Genomic DNA, 21,681 nt, shown 5'->3' with positions numbered 1-21,681 from the left:
TGAAAGTATGTCACAGAAAAACCACTAATTAAAAAGAGTTTTAGGTTTTATCTGCGTCCGTAAGAGGGTTGTGTGAAAGGACCAGCAGCCGGTATCCATAGCAGTCCCTGTGACTAGTGAAGCAAGAGTAAGCTTGAGAGTGAATTGGCACCCTTGGCCTAGGACCTGCTGTCATGCTATGTATTTTGGTGTGAATAGTGAAGCATCAGGTGTGTTGAGTGTGTCCATCAGCTTGTAGCCAGGGGCATGAGTCAGGCTGTGTCCCAGACCCTGTGACTAATAAATCAGCAGGTGGTATAGAGAGCCTATAAAAGAGGAAGCCGTTCTGATGAGATCCACAGCAGCAGTTTCTAGTCCATCCACTTCCAGATAGTACAACAAGGGGGTATAGCTCAGTGGTAGAGCATTTGACTGCAGATCAAGAGGTCTCTGGTTCAAATCCGGGTGCCCCCTTAATACTTTAAAGAAGCTGTCAATTTCTTTCTGTATCGCTTTTTTCAATTCTTGGGGATTTTTTGAAAGTATGTCACACTAAAACGACTAATTAAGCAAAATAGCTCAAAGTTTTATGTGCATCCTTATGACTCGTTGAAAATTAACAGTTTTCACACTCACACCCAGTAACTGCACCATGGATCAATCTGGGTGCCCCCTTCACACATGAAAGAAGCTTTCAATTTCTTTCTATATCACTTTCTACAATTCTTGGGGATTTATTGAAAGTATTTCACACTAAAACGACGATTTAAACAAAATAGCTCAAAGTTTTATGTGCATCCTTAAGACTGTTGTGCGAATATTAACAGTTTTCACACTCACGCCTAGTAACTGCACCATGGATCAATTCGAGTAAAACAAGAGTTCGTACATTGGCACACAGGGACAAATTGAAATTTGTGTACACAGCATGATACTGTGTACTTTAATACATCTTTCTACATTCTGTAGTGTGCAGCACACAGATAATGTTTTACGGCATGGATTTATTAACAAGCATTGCTTCTAATAATTGAGCATATAGCAGAAATTGCAGGTGCAAAGAAAAAATACATAGGTAAACAAATCACAAGTTTCTAAATTCCACTGTATTTACCACAGCACAGCTGATTTGTTGTGCTTTAAGAAACACTGTGTGCCTGTACAGCAGCAAAGATGTGAGTGTGTGGACACTGTATGCCCGTAATGCTTTCACAAATGTCCTTATACTGTAACAGAAGTCTCTGCAGTTTTAGAACTGAGTTTGGACAGTAGCATGTGTGCTTACTGATAGTAATATGTGTAAGAAACAAATGCCTGCATGCTGTTACTTGTGTCTTTCTCCAGTAGCACACCTATTTACTGTAATTAGTATGTAAGGTAACGTCGGCTAGACAAAACTGGACCCAAATGCTGGTACACTGTGACTGGCCTGTGTAGTGTTTCCAGTGTGTTTCACTAGTATCACGCCAGCTTACCGTTACTAGAATGTACAGTAAGACTGGTCCAATATGTATACCATATCAAATTGTTTTACCATAAAACAAAGATATAGCATTGTTAAAGACATTACCACGTGAGGGACACAGAAATTGCATTTTAAAAGACATCTATGTGAACTTGCATCGATTAGAAGAGATAGTGACTGTGTGAGAGTTGTATGGTACTGCTAACCAAAGCACTGTTAAAAAGAAGTCTTTCCTCACTAGAGTTGTGTTCTGTCAATGTCTGAGGCAGTGTATTTTTAAATGAGCTAGGAGGCTTAGACTGGCTGAGTCACTGACAGCTTTGCACACTTACTGCAGAGAGTGAGCAGACAAGAGACTAAGACTGAAATTTAGGGCACAGAGTGATTGCAGAAGAGAGTAAGACTCACTCTCACTTCCAGCATGGTGAGTAGACAAGAGAGTAAGCTAGTCCCACAGCTGGAATCCCAGAGTAGGTATAACTCAGTGCTAGTCAGAGTCCATGGTATTATATGTGACGTCTGCACTCTACAGCCTGCTGCTCGCAGTAATAAGGTGTGTGTGAAGGCATATTTCAGGAAAAGAGGATGTGTATAGCTCAGCAGTAAATTATGTGACTGCAGATCAAGAGGTCCCCAGTTCAAGTCTTGCTTCCCACTTCTCCTTTTAAGGAACAAAAAAAAAATTCTCTGTTACTTATTTCAATTTCTGGAGATTTCTTGAAAGTATGTCACAGAAAAAACACTAATTAAAAAGAGTTTTAGGTTTTATCTGCGTCCGTAAGAGGGTTGTGTGAAAGGACCAGCAGCCGGTCTCCATAGCAGTCCCTGTGACTAGTGAAGCAAGAGTAAGCTTGAGAGTGAATTGGCACCCTTGGCCTAGGACCTGCTGTCATGCTATGTATTTTGGTGTGAATAGTGAAGCATCAGGTGTGTTGAGTGTGTCCATCAGCTTGTAGCCAGGGGCATGAGTCAGGCTGTGTCCCAGACCCTGTGACTAATAAATCAGCAGGTGGTATAGAGAGCATATAAAAGAGGAAGCTGTTCTGATGAGATCCACAGCAGCAGTTTCTAGTCCATCCACTTCCAGATAGTACAACAAGGGGGTATAGCTCAGTGGTAGAGCATTTGACTGCAGATCAAGAGGTCCCTTGTTCAAATCCGGGTGCCCCCTTAATACTTTAAAGAAGCTGTCAATTTCTTTCTGTATCGCTTTTTTCAATTCTTGGGGATTTTTTGTAAGTATGTCACACTAAAACGACTAATTAAGCAAAATAGCTCAAAGTTTTATGTGCATCCTTATGACTCTTGTTGAACATTAACAGTTTTCACACTCACACCCAGTAACTGCACCATGGATCAATCTGGGTGCTCCCTTCACACATGAAAGAAGCTTTCAATTTCTTTCTATATCACTTTCTACAATTCTTGGGGATTTATTGAAAGTATTTCACACTAAAACAGCTATTTAAACAAAATAGCTCAAAGTTTTATGTGCATCCTTAAGACTGTTGTGCGAAATTTAACAGTTTTCACACTCACGCCCAGTAACTGCACCATGGATCAATTCGAGTAAAACAAGAGTTCGTACATTGGCACACAGGGACAAATTGAAATTTGTGTACACAGCATGATACTGTGTACTTTAATACATCTTTCTACATTCTGTAGTGTGCAGCACACAGATAATGTTTTACGGCATGGATTTATTAACAAGCATTGCTTCTAATAATTGAGCATATAGCAGAAATTGCAGGTGCAAAGAAAAAATACATAGGTAAACAAATCACAAGTTTCTAAATTCCACTGTATTTACCACAGCACAGCTGATTTGTTGTGCTTTAAGAAACACTGTGTGCCTGTACAGCAGCAAAGATGTGAGTGTGTGGACACTGTATGCCCGTAATGCTTTCACAAATGTCGTTATACTGTAACAGAAGTCTCTGCAGTTTTAGAACTGAGTTTGGACAGTAGCATGTGTGCTTACTGATAGTAATATGTGTAAGAAACAAATGCCTGCATGCTGTTACTTGTGTCTTTCTCCAGTAGCACACCTATTTACTGTAATTAGTATGTAAGGTAACGTCGGCTAGACAAAACTGGACCCAAATGCTGGTACACTGTGACTGGCCTGTGTACTGTTTCCAGTGTGTTTCACTAGTATCACGCCAGCTTACCGTTACTAGAATGTACAGTAAGACTGGTCCAATATGTATACCATATCAAATTGTTTTACCATAAAACAAAGATATAGCATTGTTAAAGACATTACCACGTGAGGGACACAGAAATTGCATTTTAAAAGACATCTATGTGAACTTGCATCGATTAGAAGAGATAGTGACTGTGTGAGAGTTGTATGGTACTGCTAACCAAAGCACTGTTAAAAAGAAGTCTTTCCTCACTAGAGTTGTGTTCTGTCAATGTCTGAGGCAGTGTATTTTTAAATGAGCTAGGAGGCTTAGACTGGCTGAGTCACTGACAGCTTTGCACACTTACTGCAGAGAGTGAGCAGACGAGAGACTAAGACTGAAATTTAGGGCACAGAGTGATTGCAGAAGAGAGTAAGACTCACTCTCACTTCCAGCATGGTGAGTAGACAAGAGAGTAAGCTAGTCCCACAGCTGGAATCCCAGAGTAGGTATAACTCAGTGCTAGTCAGAGTCCATGGTATTATATGTGACGTCTGCACTCTACAGCCTGCTGCTCGCAGTAATAAGGTGTGTGTGAAAGCATATTTCAGGAAAAGAGGATGTGTATAGCTCAGCAGTAAAGTATGTGACTGCAGATCAAGAGGTCCCCAGTTCAAGTCTTGCTTCCCACTTCTCCTTTTAAGGAACAAAAAAAAAATTCTCTGTTACTTATTTCAATTTCTGGAGATTTCTGGAAAGTATGTCACAGAAAAACCACTAATTAAAAAGAGTTTTAGGTTTTATCTGCGTCCGTAAGAGGGTTGTGTGAAAGGACCAGCAGCCGGTCTCCATAGCAGTCCCTGTGACTAGTGAAGCAAGAGTAAGCTTGAGAGTGAATTGGCACCCTTGGCCTAGGACCTGCTGTCATGCTATGTATTTTGGTGTGAATAGTGAAGCATCAGGTGTGTTGAGTGTGTCCATCAGCTTGTAGCCAGGGGCATGAGTCAGGCTGTGTCCCAGACCGTGTGACTAATAAATCAGCAGGTGGTATAGAGAGCCTATAAAAGAGGAAGCCGTTCTGATGAGATCCACAGCAGCAGTTTCTAGTCCATCCACTTCCAGATAGTACAACAAGGGTGTATAGCTCAGTGGTAGAGCATTTGACTGCAGATCAAGAGGTCTCTGGTTCAAATCCGGGTGCCCCCTTAATACTTTAAAGAAGCTGTCAATTTCTTTCTGTATCGCTTTTTTCAATTCTTGGGGATTTTTTGAAAGTATGTCACACTAAAACGACTAATTAAGCAAAATAGCTCAAAGTTTTATGTGCATCCTTATGACTCGTTGAAAATTAACAGTTTTCACACTCACACCCAGTAACTGCACCATGGATCAATCTGGGTGCCCCCTTCACACATGAAAGAAGCTTTCAATTTCTTTCTATATCACTTTCTACAATTCTTGGGGATTTATTGAAAGTATTTCACACTAAAACGACGATTTAAACAAAATAGCTCAAAGTTTTATGTGCATCCTTAAGACTGTTGTGCGAATATTAACAGTTTTCACACTCACGCCCAGTAACTGCACCATGGATCAATTCGAGTAAAACAAGAGTTCGTACATTGGCACACAGGGACAAATTGAAATTTGTGTACACAGCATGATACTGTGTACTTTAATACATCTTTCTACATTCTGTAGTGTGCAGCACACAGATAATGTTTTACGGCATGGATTTATTAACAAGCATTGCTTCTAATAATTGAGCATATAGCAGAAATTGCAGGTGCAAAGAAAAAATACATAGGTAAACAAATCACAAGTTTCTAAATTCCACTGTATTTACCACAGCACAGCTGATTTGTTGTGCTTTAAGAAACACTGTGTGCCTGTACAGCAGCAAAGATGTGAGTGTGTGGACACTGTATGCCCGTAATGCTTTCACAAATGTCCTTATACTGTAACAGAAGTCTCTGCAGTTTTAGAACTGAGTTTGGACAGTAGCATGTGTGCTTACTGATAGTAATATGTGTAAGAAACAAATGCCTGCATGCTGTTACTTGTGTCTTTCTCCAGTAGCACACCTATTTACTGTAATTAGTATGTAAGGTAACGTCGGCTAGACAAAACTGGACCCAAATGCTGGTACACTGTGACTGGCCTGTGTACTGTTTCCAGTGTGTTTCACTAGTATCACGCCAGCTTACCGTTACTAGAATGTACAGTAAGACTGGTCCAATATGTATACCATATCAAATTGTTTTACCATAAAACAAAGATATAGCATTGTTAAAGACATTACCACGTGAGGGACACAGAAATTGCATGTTAAAAGACATCTATGTGAACTTGCATCGATTAGAAGAGATAGTGACTGTGTGAGAGTTGTATGGTACTGCTAACCAAAGCACTGTTAAAAAGAAGTCTTTCCTCACTAGAGTTGTTTTCTGTCAATGTCTGAGGCAGTGTATTTTTAAATGAGCTAGGAGGCTTAGACTGGCTGAGTCACTGACAGCTTTGCACACTTACTGCAGAGAGTGAGCAGACGAGAGACTAAGACTAAAATTTAGGGCACAGAGTGATTGCAGAAGAGAGTAAGACTCACTCTCACTTCCAGCATGGTGAGTAGACAAGAGAGTAAGCTAGTCCCACAGCTGGAATCCCAGAGTAGGTATAACTCAGTGCTAGTCAGAGTCCATGGTATTATATGTGACGTCTGCACTCTACAGCCTGCTGCTCGCAGTAATAAGGTGTGTGTGAAGGCATATTTCAGGAAAAGAGGATGTGTATAGCTCAGCAGTAAAGTATGTGACTGCAGATCAAGAGGTCCCGAGTTCAAGTCTTGCTTCCCACTTCTCCTTTTAAGGAACAAAAAAAAAATTCTCTGTTACTTATTTCAATTTCTGGAGATTTCTTGAAAGTATGTCACAGAAAAACCACTAATTAAAAAGAGTTTTAGGTTTTATCTGCGTCCGTAAGAGGGTTGTGTGAAAGGACCAGCAGCCGGTCTCCATAGCAGTCCCTGTGACTAGTGAAGCAAGAGTAAGCTTGAGAGTCAATTGGCACCCTTGGCCTAGGACCTGCTGTCATGCTATGTATTTTGGTGTGAATAGTGAAGCATCAGGTGTGTTGAGTGTGTCCATCAGCTTGTAGCCAGGGGCATGAGTCAGGCTGTGTCCCAGACCCTGTGACTAATAAATCAGCAGGTGGTATAGAGAGCCTATAAAAGAGGAAGCCGTTCTGATGAGATCCACAGCAGCAGTTTCTAGTCCATCCACTTCCAGATAGTACAACAAGGGGGTATAGCTCAGTGGTAGAGCATTTGACTGCAGATCAAGAGGTCCCTGGTTCAAATCCGGGTGTCCCCTTAATACTTTAAAGAAGCTGTCAATTTCTTTCTGTATCGCTTTTTTCAATTCTTGGGGATTTTTTGAAAGTATGTCACACTAAAACGACTAATTAAGCAAAATAGCTCAAAGTTTTATGTGCATCCTTATGACTCTTGTTGAAAATTAACAGTTTTCACACTCACACCCAGTAACTGCACCATGGATCAATCTGGGTGCTCCCTTCACACATGAAAGAAGCTTTCAATTTCTTTCTATATAACTTTCTACAATTCTTGGGGATTTATTGAAAGTATTTCACACTAAAACGACTATTTAAACAAAATAGCTCAAAGTTTTATGTGCATCCTTAAGACTGTTGTGCGAAAATTAACAGTTTTCACACTCACGCCCAGTAACTGCACCATGGATCAATTCGAGTAAAACAAGAGTTCGTACATTGGCACACAGGGACAAATTGAAATTTGTGTACACAGCATGATACTGTGTACTTTAATACATCTTTCTACATTCTGTAGTGTGCAGCACACAGATAATGTTTTACGGCATGGATTTATTAACAAGCATTGCTTCTAATAATTGAGCATATAGCAGAAATTGCAGGTGCAAAGAAAAAATACATAGGTAAACAAATCACAAGTTTCTAAATTCCACTGTATTTACCACAGCACAGCTGATTTGTTGTGCTTTAAGAAACACTGTGTGCCTGTACAGCAGCAAAGATGTGAGTGTGTGGACACTGTATGCCCGTAATGCTTTCACAAATGTCCTTATACTGTAACAGAAGTCTCTGCAGTTTTAGAACTGAGTTTGGACAGTAGCATGTGTGCTTACTGATAGTAATATGTGTAAGAAACAAATGCCTGCATGCTGTTACTTGTGTCTTTCTCCAGTAGCACACCTATTTACTGTAATTAGTATGTAAGGTAACGTCGGCTAGACAAAACTGGACCCAAATGCTGGTACACTGTGACTGGCCTGTGTACTGTTTCCAGTGTGTTTCACTAGTATCACGCCAGCTTACCGTTACTAGAATGTACAGTAAGACTGGTCCAATATGTATACCATATCAAATTGTTTTACCATAAAACAAAGATATAGCATTGTTAAAGACATTACCACGTGAGGGACACAGAAATTGCATTTTAAAAGACATCTATGTGAACTTGCATCGATTAGAAGAGATAGTGACTGTGTGAGAGTTGTATGGTACTGCTAACCAAAGCACTGTTAAAAAGAAGTCTTTCCTCACTAGAGTTGTGTTCTGTCAATGTCTGAGGCAGTGTATTTTTAAATGAGCTAGGAGGCTTAGACTGGCTGAGTCACTGACAGCTTTGCACACTTACTGCAGAGAGTGAGCAGACGAGAGACTAAGACTGAAATTTAGGGCACAGAGTGATTGCAGAAGAGAGTAAGACTCACTCTCACTTCCAGCATGGTGAGTAGACAAGAGAGTAAGCTAGTCCCACAGCTGGAATCCCAGAGTAGGTATAACTCAGTGCTAGTCAGAGTCCATGGTATTATATGTGACGTCTGCACTCTACAGCCTGCTGCTCGCAGTAATAAGGTGTGTGTGAAAGCATATTTCAGGAAAAGAGGATGTGTATAGCTCAGCAGTAAAGTATGTGACTGCAGATCAAGAGGTCCCCAGTTCAAGTCTTGCTTCCCACTTCTCCTTTTAAGGAACAAAAAAAAAATTCTCTGTTACTTATTTCAATTTCTGGAGATTTCTGGAAAGTATGTCACAGAAAAACCACTAATTAAAAAGAGTTTTAGGTTTTATCTGCGTCCGTAAGAGGGTTGTGTGAAAGGACCAGCAGCCGGTCTCCATAGCAGTCCCTGTGACTAGTGAAGCAAGAGTAAGCTTGAGAGTGAATTGGCACCCTTGGCCTAGGACCTGCTGTCATGCTATGTATTTTGGTGTGAATAGTGAAGCATCAGGTGTGTTGAGTGTGTCCATCAGCTTGTAGCCAGGGGCATGAGTCAGGCTGTGTCCCAGACCGTGTGACTAATAAATCAGCAGGTGGTATAGAGAGCCTATAAAAGAGGAAGCCGTTCTGATGAGATCCACAGCAGCAGTTTCTAGTCCATCCACTTCCAGATAGTACAACAAGGGTGTATAGCTCAGTGGTAGAGCATTTGACTGCAGATCAAGAGGTCTCTGGTTCAAATCCGGGTGCCCCCTTAATACTTTAAAGAAGCTGTCAATTTCTTTCTGTATCGCTTTTTTCAATTCTTGGGGATTTTTTGAAAGTATGTCACACTAAAACGACTAATTAAGCAAAATAGCTCAAAGTTTTATGTGCATCCTTATGACTCGTTGAAAATTAACAGTTTTCACACTCACACCCAGTAACTGCACCATGGATCAATCTGGGTGCCCCCTTCACACATGAAAGAAGCTTTCAATTTCTTTCTATATCACTTTCTACAATTCTTGGGGATTTATTGAAAGTATTTCACACTAAAACGACGATTTAAACAAAATAGCTCAAAGTTTTATGTGCATCCTTAAGACTGTTGTGCGAATATTAACAGTTTTCACACTCACGCCCAGTAACTGCACCATGGATCAATTCGAGTAAAACAAGAGTTCGTACATTGGCACACAGGGACAAATTGAAATTTGTGTACACAGCATGATACTGTGTACTTTAATACATCTTTCTACATTCTGTAGTGTGCAGCACACAGATAATGTTTTACGGCATGGATTTATTAACAAGCATTGCTTCTAATAATTGAGCATATAGCAGAAATTGCAGGTGCAAAGAAAAAATACATAGGTAAACAAATCACAAGTTTCTAAATTCCACTGTATTTACCACAGCACAGCTGATTTGTTGTGCTTTAAGAAACACTGTGTGCCTGTACAGCAGCAAAGATGTGAGTGTGTGGACACTGTATGCCCGTAATGCTTTCACAAATGTCCTTATACTGTAACAGAAGTCTCTGCAGTTTTAGAACTGAGTTTGGACAGTAGCATGTGTGCTTACTGATAGTAATATGTGTAAGAAACAAATGCCTGCATGCTGTTACTTGTGTCTTTCTCCAGTAGCACACCTATTTACTGTAATTAGTATGTAAGGTAACGTCGGCTAGACAAAACTGGACCCAAATGCTGGTACACTGTGACTGGCCTGTGTACTGTTTCCAGTGTGTTTCACTAGTATCACGCCAGCTTACCGTTACTAGAATGTACAGTAAGACTGGTCCAATATGTATACCATATCAAATTGTTTTACCATAAAACAAAGATATAGCATTGTTAAAGACATTACCACGTGAGGGACACAGAAATTGCATGTTAAAAGACATCTATGTGAACTTGCATCGATTAGAAGAGATAGTGACTGTGTGAGAGTTGTATGGTACTGCTAACCAAAGCACTGTTAAAAAGAAGTCTTTCCTCACTAGAGTTGTTTTCTGTCAATGTCTGAGGCAGTGTATTTTTAAATGAGCTAGGAGGCTTAGACTGGCTGAGTCACTGACAGCTTTGCACACTTACTGCAGAGAGTGAGCAGACGAGAGACTAAGACTAAAATTTAGGGCACAGAGTGATTGCAGAAGAGAGTAAGACTCACTCTCACTTCCAGCATGGTGAGTAGACAAGAGAGTAAGCTAGTCCCACAGCTGGAATCCCAGAGTAGGTATAACTCAGTGCTAGTCAGAGTCCATGGTATTCTATGTGACGTCTGCACTCTACAGCCTGCTGCTCGCAGTAATAAGGTGTGTGTGAAGGCATAATTCAGGAAAAGAGGATGTGTATAGCTCAGCAGTAAAGTATGTGACTGCAGATCAAGAGGTCCCGAGTTCAAGTCTTGCTTCCCACTTCTCCTTTTAAGGAACAAAAAAAAAATTCTCTGTTACTTATTTCAATTTCTGGAGATTTCTTGAAAGTATGTCACAGAAAAACCACTAATTAAAAAGAGTTTTAGGTTTTATCTGCGTCCGTAAGAGGGTTGTGTGAAAGGACCAGCAGCCGGTCTCCATAGCAGTCCCTGTGACTAGTGAAGCAAGAGTAAGCTTGAGAGTCAATTGGCACCCTTGGCCTAGGACCTGCTGTCATGCTATGTATTTTGGTGTGAATAGTGAAGCATCAGGTGTGTTGAGTGTGTCCATCAGCTTGTAGCCAGGGGCATGAGTCAGGCTGTGTCCCAGACCCTGTGACTAATAAATCAGCAGGTGGTATAGAGAGCCTATAAAAGAGGAAGCCGTTCTGATGAGATCCACAGCAGCAGTTTCTAGTCCATCCACTTCCAGATAGTACAACAAGGGGGTATAGCTCAGTGGTAGAGCATTTGACTGCAGATCAAGAGGTCCCTGGTTCAAATCCGGGTGTCCCCTTAATACTTTAAAGAAGCTGTCAATTTCTTTCTGTATCGCTTTTTTCAATTCTTGGGGATTTTTTGAAAGTATGTCACACTAAAACGACTAATTAAGCAAAATAGCTCAAAGTTTTATGTGCATCCTTATGACTCTTGTTGAAAATTAACAGTTTTCACACTCACACCCAGTAACTGCACCATGGATCAATCTGGGTGCTCCCTTCACACATGAAAGAAGCTTTCAATTTCTTTCTATATAACTTTCTACAATTCTTGGGGATTTATTGAAAGTATTTCACACTAAAACGACTATTTAAACAAAATAGCTCAAAGTTTTATGTGCATCCTTAAGACTGTTGTGCGAAAATTAACAGTTTTCACACTCACGCCCAGTAACTGCACCATGGATCAATTCGAGTAAAACAAGAGTTCGTACATTGGCACACAGGGACAAATTGAAATTTGTGTACACAGCATGATACTGTGTACTTTAATACATCTTTCTACATTCTGTAGTGTGCAGCACACAGATAATGTTTTACGGCATGGATTTATTAACAAGCATTGCTTCTAATAATTGAGCATATAGCAGAAATTGCAGGTGCAAAGAAAAAATACATAGGTAAACAAATCACAAGTTTCTAAATTCCACTGTATTTACCACAGCACAGCTGATTTGTTGTGCTTTAAGAAACACTGTGTGCCTGTACAGCAGCAAAGATGTGAGTGTGTGGACACTGTATGCCCGTAATGCTTTCACAAATGTCCTTATACTGTAACAGAAGTCTCTGCAGTTTTAGAACTGAGTTTGGACAGTAGCATGTGTGCTTACTGATAGTAATATGTGTAAGAAACAAATGCCTGCATGCTGTTACTTGTGTCTTTCTCCAGTAGCACACCTATTTACTGTAATTAGTATGTAAGGTAACGTCGGCTAGACAAAACTGGACCCAAATGCTGGTACACTGTGACTGGCCTGTGTACTGTTTCCAGTGTGTTTCACTAGTATCACGCCAGCTTACCGTTACTAGAATGTACAGTAAGACTGGTCCAATATGTATACCATATCAAATTGTTTTACCATAAAACAAAGATATAGCATTGTTAAAGACATTACCACGTGAGGGACACAGAAATTGCATTTTAAAAGACATCTATGTGAACTTGCATCGATTAGAAGAGATAGTGACTGTGTGAGAGTTGTATGGTACTGCTAACCAAAGCACTGTTAAAAAGAAGTCTTTCCTCACTAGAGTTGTGTTCTGTCAATGTCTGAGGCAGTGGATTTTTAAATGAGCTAGGAGGCTTAGACTGGCTGAGTCACTGACAGCTTTGCACACTTACTGCAGAGAGTGAGCAGACGAGAGACTAAGACTGAAATTTAGGGCACAGAGTGATTGCAGAAGAGTGTAAGACTCACTCTCACTTCCAGCATGGTGAGTAGACAAGAGAGTAAGCTAGTCCCACAGCTGGAATCCCAGAGTAGGTATAACTCAGTGCTAGTCAGAGTCCATGGTATTATATGTGACGTCTGCACTCTACAGCCTGCTGCTCGCAGTAATAAGGTGTGTGTGAAGGCATATTTCAGGAAAAGAGGATGTGTATAGCTCAGCAGTAAAGTATGTGACTGCAGATCAAGAGGTCCCCAGTTCAAGTCTTGCTTCCCACTTCTCCTTTTAAGGAACAAAAAAAAAAATCTCTGTTACTTATTTCAATTTCTGGAGATTTCTTGAAAGTATGTCACAGAAAAACCACTAATTAAAAAGAGTTTTAGGTTTTATCTGCGTCCGTAAGAGGGTTGTGTGAAAGGACCAGCAGCCGGTCTCCATAGCAGTCCCTGTGACTAGTGAAGCAAGAGTAAGCTTGAGAGTGAATTGGCACCCTTGGCCTAGGACCTGCTGTCATGCTATGTATTTTGGTGTGAATAGTGAAGCATCAGGTGTGTTGAGTGTGTCCATCAGCTTGTAGCCAGGGGCATGAGTCAGGCTGTGTCCCAGACCGTGTGACTAATAAATCAGCAGGTGGTATAGAGAGCCTATAAAAGAGGAAGCCGTTCTGATGAGATCCACAGCAGCAGTTTCTAGTCCATCCACTTCCAGATAGTACAACAAGGGGGTATAGCTCAGTGGTAGAGCATTTGACTGCAGATCAAGAGGTCTCTGGTTCAAATCCGGGTGCCCCCTTAATACTTTAAAGAAGCTGTCAATTTCTTTCTGTATCGCTTTTTTCAATTCTTGGGGATTTTTTGAAAGTATGTCACACTAAAACGACTAATTAAGCAAAATAGCTCAAAGTTTTATGTGCATCCTTATGACTCGTTGAAAATTAACAGTTTTCACACTCACACCCAGTAACTGCACCATGGATCAATCTGGGTGCCCCCTTCACACATGAAAGAAGCTTTCAATTTCTTTCTATATCACTTTCTACAATTCTTGGGGATTTATTGAAAGTATTTCACACTAAAACGACGATTTAAACAAAATAGCTCAAAGTTTTATGTGCATCCTTAAGACTGTTGTGCGAATATTAACAGTTTTCACACTCACGCCTAGTAACTGCACCATGGATCAATTCGAGTAAAACAAGAGTTCGTACATTGGCACACAGGGACAAATTGAAATTTGTGTACACAGCATGATACTGTGTACTTTAATACATCTTTCTACATTCTGTAGTGTGCAGCACACAGATAATGTTTTACGGCATGGATTTATTAACAAGCATTGCTTCTAATAATTGAGCATATAGCAGAAATTGCAGGTGCAAAGAAAAAATACATAGGTAAACAAATCACAAGTTTCTAAATTCCACTGTATTTACCACAGCACAGCTGATTTGTTGTGCTTTAAGAAACACTGTGTGCCTGTACAGCAGCAAAGATGTGAGTGTGTGGACACTGTATGCCCGTAATGCTTTCACAAATGTCCTTATACTGTAACAGAAGTCTCTGCAGTTTTAGAACTGAGTTTGGACAGTAGCATGTGTGCTTACTGATAGTAATATGTGTAAGAAACAAATGCCTGCATGCTGTTACTTGTGTCTTTCTCCAGTAGCACACCTATTTACTGTAATTAGTATGTAAGGTAACGTCGGCTAGACAAAACTGGACCCAAATGCTGGTACACTGTGACTGGCCTGTGTACTGTTTCCAGTGTGTTTCACTAGTATCACGCCAGCTTACCGTTACTAGAATGTACAGTAAGACTGGTCCAATATGTATACCATATCAAATTGTTTTACCATAAAACAAAGATATAGCATTGTTAAAGACATTACCACGTGAGGGACACAGAAATTGCATTTTAAAAGACATCTATGTGAACTTGCATCGATTAGAAGAGATAGTGACTGTGTGAGAGTTGTATGGTACTGCTAACCAAAGCACTGTTAAAAAGAAGTCTTTCCTCACTAGAGTTGTGTTCTGTCAATGTCTGAGGCAGTGTATTTTTAAATGAGCTAGGAGGCTTAGACTGGCTGAGTCACTGACAGCTTTGCACACTTACTGCAGAGAGTGAGCAGACGAGAGACTAAGACTGAAATTTAGGGCACAGAGTGATTGCAGAAGAGAGTAAGACTCACTCTCACTTCCAGCATGGTGAGTAGACAAGAGAGTAAGCTAGTCCCACAGCTGGAATCCCAGAGTAGGTATAACTCAGTGCTAGTAAGAGTCCATGGTATTATATGTGACGTCTGCACTCTACAGCCTGCTGCTCGCAGTAATAAGGTGTGTGTGAAGGCATATTTCAGGAAAAGAGGATGTGTATAGCTCAGCAGTAAAGTATGTGACTGCAGATCAAGAGGTCCCCAGTTCAAGTCTTGCTTCCCACTTCTCCTTTTAAGGAACAACAAAAAAAAATCTCTGTTACTTATTTCAATTTCTGGAGATTTCTTGAAAGTATGTCACAGAAAAACCACTAATTAAAAAGAGTTTTAGGTTTTATCTGCGTCCGTAAGAGGGTTGTGTGAAAGGACCAGCAGCCGGTCTCCATAGCAGTCCCTGTGACTAGTGAAGCAAGAGTAAGCTTGAGAGTGAATTGGCACCCTTGGCCTAGGACCTGCTGTCATGCTATGTATTTTGGTGTGAATAGTGAAGCATCAGGTGTGTTGAGTGTGTCCATCAGCTTGTAGCCAGGGGCATGAGTCAGGCTGTGTCCCAGACCGTGTGACTAATAAATCAGCAGGTGGTATAGAGAGCCTATAAAAGAGGAAGCCGTTCTGATGAGATCCACAGCAGCAGTTTCTAGTCCATCCACTTCCAGATAGTACAACAAGGGGGTATAGCTCAGTGGTAGAGCATTTGACTGCAGATCAAGAGGTCTCTGGTTCAAATCCGGGTGCCCCCTTAATACTTTAAAGAAGCTGTCAATTTCTTTCTGTATCGCTTTTTTCAATTCTTGGGGATTTTTTGAAAGTATGTCACACTAAAACGACTAATTAAGCAAAATAGCTCAAAGTTTTATGTGCATCCTTATGACTCGTTGAAAATTAACAGTTTTCACACTCACACCCAGTAACTGCACCATGGATCAATCTGGGTGCCCCCTTCACACATGAAAGAAGCTTTCAATTTCTTTCTATATCACTTTCTACAATTCTTGGGGATTTATTGAAAGTATTTCACACTAAAACGACGATTTAAACAAAATAGCTCAAAGTTTTATGTGCATCCTTAAGACTGTTGTGCGAATATTAACAGTTTTCACACTCACGCCCAGTAACTGCACCATGGATCAATTCGAGTAAAACAAGAGTTCGTACATTGGCACACAGGGACAAATTGAAATTTGTGTACACAGCATGATACTGTGTACTTTAATACATCTTTCTACATTCTGTAGTGTGCAGCACACAGATAATGTTTTACGGCATGGATTTATTAACAAGCATTGCTTCTAATAATTGAGCATATAGCAGAAATTGCAGGTGCAAAGAAAAAATACATAGGTAAACAAATCACAAGTTTCTAAATTCCACTGTATTTACCACAGCACAGCTGATTTGTTGTGCTTTAAGAAACACTGTGTGCCTGTACAGCAGCAAAGATGTGAGTGTGTGGACACTGTATGCCCGTAATGCTTTCACAAATGTCCTTATACTGTAACAGAAGTCTCTGCAGTTTTAGAACTGAGTTTGGACAGTAGCATGTGTGCTTACTGATAGTAATATGTGTAAGAAACAAATGCCTGCATGCTGTTACTTGTGTCTTTCTCCAGTAGCACACCTATTTACTGTAATTAGTATGTAAGGTAACGTCGGCTAGACAAAACTGGACCCAAATGCTGGTACACTGTGACTGGCCTGTGTACTGTTTCCAGTGTGTTTCACTAGTATCACGCCAGCTTACCGTTACTAGAATGTACAGTAAGACTGGTCCAATATGTATACCATATCAAATTGTTTTACCATAAAACAAAGATATAGCATTGTTAAAGACATTACCACGTGAGGGACACAGAAATTGCATGTTAAAAGACATCTATGTGAACTTGCATCGATTAGAAGAGATAGTGACTGTGTGAGAGTTGTATGGTACTGCTAACCAAAGCACTGTTAAAAAGAAGTCTTTCCTCACTAGAGTTGTTTTCTGTCAATGTCTGAGGCAGTGTATTTTTAAATGAGCTAGGAGGCTTAGACTGGCTGAGTCACTGACAGCTTTGCACACTTACTGCAGAGAGTGAGCAGACGAGAGACTAAGACTAAAATTTAGGGCACAGAGTGATTGCAGAAGAGAGTAAGACTCACTCTCACTTCCAGCATGGTGAGTAGACAAGAGAGTAAGCTAGTCCCACAGCTGGAATCCCAGAGTAGGTATAACTCAGTGCTAGTCAGAGTCCATGGTATTATATGTGACGTCTGCACTCTACAGCCTGCTGCTCGCAGTAATAAGGTGTGTGTGAAGGCATATTTCAGGAAAAGAGGATGTGTATAGCTCAGCAGTAAAGTATGTGACTGCAGATCAAGAGGTCCCGAGTTCAAGTCTTGCTTCCCACTTCTCCTTTTAAGGAACAAAAAAAAAATTCTCTGTTACTTATTTCAATTTCTGGAGATTTCTTGAAAGTATGTCACAGAAAAACCACTAATTAAAAAGAGTTTTAGGTTTTATCTGCGTCCGTAAGAGGGTTGTGTGAAAGGACCAGCAGCCGGTCTCCATAGCAGTCCCTGTGACTAGTGAAGCAAGAGTAAGCTTGAGAGTCAATTGGCACCCTTGGCCTAGGACCTGCTGTCATGCTATGTATTTTGGTGTGAATAGTGAAGCATCAGGTGTGTTGAGTGTGTCCATCAGCTTGTAGCCAGGGGCATGAGTCAGGCTGTGTCCCAGACCCTGTGACTAATAAATCAGCAGGTGGTATAGAGAGCCTATAAAAGAGGAAGCCGTTCTGATGAGATCCACAGCAGCAGTTTCTAGTCCATCCACTTCCAGATAGTACAACAAGGGGGTATAGCTCAGTGGTAGAGCATTTGACTGCAGATCAAGAGGTCCCTGGTTCAAATCCGGGTGTCCCCTTAATACTTTAAAGAAGCTGTCAATTTCATTCTGTATCGCTTTTTTCAATTCTTGGGGATTTTTTGAAAGTATGTCACACTAAAACGACTAATTAAGCAAAATAGCTGAAAGTTTTATGTGCATCATTATGACTCTTGTTGAAAATTAACAGTTTTCAGACACACACCCAGTAACTGCACCATGGATCAATCTGGGTGCTCCCTTCACACATGAAAGAAGCTTTCAATTTCTTTCTATATAACTTTCTACAATTCTTGGGGATTTATTGAAAGTATTTCACACTAAAACGACTATTTAAACAAAATAGCTCAAAGTTTTATGTGCATCCTTAAGACTGTTGTGCGAAAATTAACAGTTTTCACACTCACGCCCAGTAACTGCACCATGGATCAATTCGAGTAAAACAAGAGTTCGTACATTGGCACACAGGGACAAATTGAAATTTGTGTACACAGCATGATACTGTGTACTTTAATACATCTTTCTACATTCTGTAGTGTGCAGCACACAGATAATGTTTTACGGCATGGATTTATTAACAAGCATTGCTTCTAATAATTGAGCATATAGCAGAAATTGCAGGTGCAAAGAAAAAATACATAGGTAAACAAATCACAAGTTTCTAAATTCCACTGTATTTACCACAGCACAGCTGATTTGTTGTGCTTTAAGAAACACTGTGTGCCTGTACAGCAGCAAAGATGTGAGTGTGTGGACACTGTATGCCCGTAATGCTTTCACAAATGTCCTTATACTGTAACAGAAGTCTCTGCAGTTTTAGAACTGAGTTTGGACAGTAGCATGTGTGCTTACTGATAGTAATATGTGTAAGAAACAAATGCCTGCATGCTGTTACTTGTGTCTTTCTCCAGTAGCACACCTATTTACTGTAATTAGTATGTAAGGTAACGTCGGCTAGACAAAACTCGACCCAAATGCTGGTACACTGTGACTGGCCTGTGTACTGTTTCCAGTGTGTTTCACTAGTATCACGCCAGCTTACCGTTACTAGAATGTACAGTAAGACTGGTCCAATATGTATACCATATCAAATTGTTTTACCATAAAACAAAGATATAGCATTGTTAAAGACATTACCACGTGAGGGACACAGAAATTGCATTTTAAAAGACATCTATGTGAACTTGCATCGATTAGAAGAGATAGTGACTGTGTGAGAGTTGTATGGTACTGCTAACCAAAGCACTGTTAAAAAGAAGTCTTTCCTCACTAGAGTTGTGTTCTGTCAATGTCTGAGGCAGTGGATTTTTAAATGAGCTAGGAGGCTTAGACTGGCTGAGTCACTGACAGCTTTGCACACTTACTGCAGAGAGTGAGCAGACGAGAGACTAAGACTGAAATTTAGGGCACAGAGTGATTGCAGAAGAGTGTAAGACTCACTCTCACTTCCAGCATGGTGAGTAGACAAGAGAGTAAGCTAGTCCCACAGCTGGAATCCCAGAGTAGGTATAACTCAGTGCTAGTCAGAGTCCATGGTATTATATGTGACGTCTGCACTCTACAGCCTGCTGCTCGCAGTGATAAGGTGTGTGTGAAGGCATATTTCAGGAAAAGAGGATGTGTATAGCTCAGCAGTAAAGTATGTGACTGCAGATCAAGAGGTCCCCAGTTCAAGTCTTGCTTCCCACTTCTCCTTTTAAGGAACAAAAAAAAAAATCTCTGTTACTTATTTCAATTTCTGGAGATTTCTTGAAAGTATGTCACAGAAAAACCACTAATTAAAAAGAGTTTTAGGTTTTATCTGCGTCCGTAAGAGGGTTGTGTGAAAGGACCAGCAGCCGGTCTCCATAGCAGTCCCTGTGACTAGTGAAGCAAGAGTAAGCTTGAGAGTGAATTGGCACCCTTGGCCTAGGACCTGCTGTCATGCTATGTATTTTGGTGTGAATAGTGAAGCATCAGGTGTGTTGAGTGTGTCCATCAGCTTGTAGCTAGGGGCATGAGTCAGGCTGTGTCCCAGACCGTGTGACTAATAAATCAGCAGGTGGTATAGAGAGCCTATAAAAGAGGAAGCCGTTCTGATGAGATCCACAGCAGCAGTTTCTAGTCCATCCACTTCCAGATAGTACAACAAGGGGGTATAGCTCAGTGGTAGAGCATTTGACTGCAGATCAAGAGGTCTCTGGTTCAAATCCGGGTGCCCCCTTAATACTTTAAAGAAGCTGTCAATTTCTTTCTGTATCGCTTTTTTCAATTCTTGGGGATTTTTTGAAAGTATGTCACACTAAAACGACTAATTAAGCAAAATAGCTCAAAGTTTTATGTGCATCCTTATGACTCGTTGAAAATTAACAGTTTTCACACTCCCACCCAGTAACTGCACCATGGATCAATCTGGGTGCCCCCTTCACACATGAAAGAAGCTTTCAATTTCTTTCTATATCACTTTCTACAATTCTTGGGGATTTATTGAAAGTATTTCACACTAAAACGACGATTTAAACAAAATAGCTCAAAGTTTTATGTGCATCCTTAAGACTGTTGTGCGAATATTAACAGTTTTCACACTCACGCCTAGTAACTGCACCATGGATCAATTCGAGTAAAACAAGAGTTCGTACATTGGCACACAGGGACAAATTGAAATTTGTGTACACAGCATGATACTGTGTACTTTAATACATCTTTCTACATTCTGTAGTGTGCAGCACACAGATAATGTTTTACGGCATGGATTTATTAACAAGCATTGCTTCTAATAATTGAGCATATAGCAGAAATTGCAGGTGCAAAGAAAAAATACATAGGTAAACAAATCACAAGTTTCTAAATTCCACTGTATTTACCACAGCACAGCTGATTTGTTGTGCTTTAAGAAACACTGTGTGCCTGTACAGCAGCAAAGATGTGAGTGTGTGGACACTGTATGCCCGTAATGCTTTCACAAATGTCCTTATACTGTAACAGAAGTCTCTGCAGTTTTAGAACTGAGTTTGGACAGTAGCATGTGTGCTTACTGATAGTAATATGTGTAAGAAACAAATGCCTGCATGCTGTTACTTGTGTCTTTCTCCAGTAGCACACCTATTTACTGTAATTAGTATGTAAGGTAACGTCGGCTAGACAAAACTGGACCCAAATGCTGGTACACTGTGACTGGCCTGTGTACTGTTTCCAGTGTGTTTCACTAGTATCACGCCAGCTTACCGTTACTAGAATGTACAGTAAGACTGGTCCAATATGTATACCATATCAAATTGTTTTACCATAAAACAAAGATATAGCATTGTTAAAGACATTACCACGTGAGGGACACAGAAATTGCATTTTAAAAGACATCTATGTGAACTTGCATCGATTAGAAGAGATAGTGACTGTGTGAGAGTTGTATGGTACTGCTAACCAAAGCACTGTTAAAAAGAAGTCTTTCCTCACTAGAGTTGTGTTCTGTCAATGTCTGAGGCAGTGTATTTTTAAATGAGCTAGGAGGCTTAGACTGGCTGAGTCACTGACAGCTTTGCACACTTACTGCAGAGAGTGAGCAGACGAGAGACTAAGACTGAAATTTAGGGCACAGAGTGATTGCAGAAGAGTGTAAGACTCACTCTCACTTCCAGCATGGTGAGTAGACAAGAGAGTAAGCTAGTCCCACAGCTGGAATCCCAGAGTAGGTATAACTCAGTGCTAGTCAGAGTCCATGGTATTATATGTGACGTCTGCACTCTACAGCCTGCTGCTCGCAGTGATAAGGTGTGTGTGAAGGCATATTTCAGGAAAAGAGGATGTGTATAGCTCAGCAGTAAAGTATGTGACTGCAGATCAAGAGGTCCCCAGTTCAAGTCTTGCTTCCCACTTCTCCTTTTAAGGAACAAAAAAAAAAATCTCTGTTACTTATTTCAATTTCTGGAGATTTCTTGAAAGTATGTCACAGAAAAACCACTAATTAAAAAGAGTTTTAGGTTTTATC

General features: G+C 40.5%; 10 non-coding genes across 10 annotated transcripts; all 10 read left to right on the top strand.

The window, feature by feature from the left end:
* The first annotated feature begins 381 nt into the window (after positions 1–381).
* On the top strand, positions 382–453 carry TRNAC-GCA (transfer RNA cysteine (anticodon GCA)). The gene has a single exon. It is a non-coding gene; the product is annotated as a tRNA-Cys (tRNA).
* Positions 454–2,543: 2,090 nt separating this feature from the next.
* Positions 2,544–2,615, top strand: TRNAC-GCA (transfer RNA cysteine (anticodon GCA)). The gene has a single exon. It is a non-coding gene; the product is annotated as a tRNA-Cys (tRNA).
* A 2,092-nt stretch (positions 2,616–4,707) lies between these two features.
* TRNAC-GCA (transfer RNA cysteine (anticodon GCA)) lies at positions 4,708–4,779 on the top strand. The gene has a single exon. It is a non-coding gene; the product is annotated as a tRNA-Cys (tRNA).
* A 2,090-nt stretch (positions 4,780–6,869) lies between these two features.
* Positions 6,870–6,941, top strand: TRNAC-GCA (transfer RNA cysteine (anticodon GCA)). The gene has a single exon. It is a non-coding gene; the product is annotated as a tRNA-Cys (tRNA).
* Positions 6,942–9,033: 2,092 nt separating this feature from the next.
* On the top strand, positions 9,034–9,105 carry TRNAC-GCA (transfer RNA cysteine (anticodon GCA)). The gene has a single exon. It is a non-coding gene; the product is annotated as a tRNA-Cys (tRNA).
* Positions 9,106–11,195: 2,090 nt separating this feature from the next.
* On the top strand, positions 11,196–11,267 carry TRNAC-GCA (transfer RNA cysteine (anticodon GCA)). The gene has a single exon. It is a non-coding gene; the product is annotated as a tRNA-Cys (tRNA).
* Positions 11,268–13,359: 2,092 nt separating this feature from the next.
* TRNAC-GCA (transfer RNA cysteine (anticodon GCA)) lies at positions 13,360–13,431 on the top strand. Its single transcript has one exon. It is a non-coding gene; the product is annotated as a tRNA-Cys (tRNA).
* Positions 13,432–15,522: 2,091 nt separating this feature from the next.
* On the top strand, positions 15,523–15,594 carry TRNAC-GCA (transfer RNA cysteine (anticodon GCA)). Its single transcript has one exon. It is a non-coding gene; the product is annotated as a tRNA-Cys (tRNA).
* A 2,090-nt stretch (positions 15,595–17,684) lies between these two features.
* On the top strand, positions 17,685–17,756 carry TRNAC-GCA (transfer RNA cysteine (anticodon GCA)). Its single transcript has one exon. It is a non-coding gene; the product is annotated as a tRNA-Cys (tRNA).
* Positions 17,757–19,848: 2,092 nt separating this feature from the next.
* Positions 19,849–19,920, top strand: TRNAC-GCA (transfer RNA cysteine (anticodon GCA)). Its single transcript has one exon. It is a non-coding gene; the product is annotated as a tRNA-Cys (tRNA).
* Positions 19,921–21,681: the final 1,761 nt, after the last annotated feature.

The sequence above is a fragment of the Pleurodeles waltl genome, chromosome 4_1 (assembly GCF_031143425.1).
Source record: "Pleurodeles waltl isolate 20211129_DDA chromosome 4_1, aPleWal1.hap1.20221129, whole genome shotgun sequence".
NCBI lineage: Eukaryota > Metazoa > Chordata > Amphibia > Caudata > Salamandridae > Pleurodeles > Pleurodeles waltl.
This window is presented reverse-complemented; position numbering and strand designations above follow the sequence as displayed.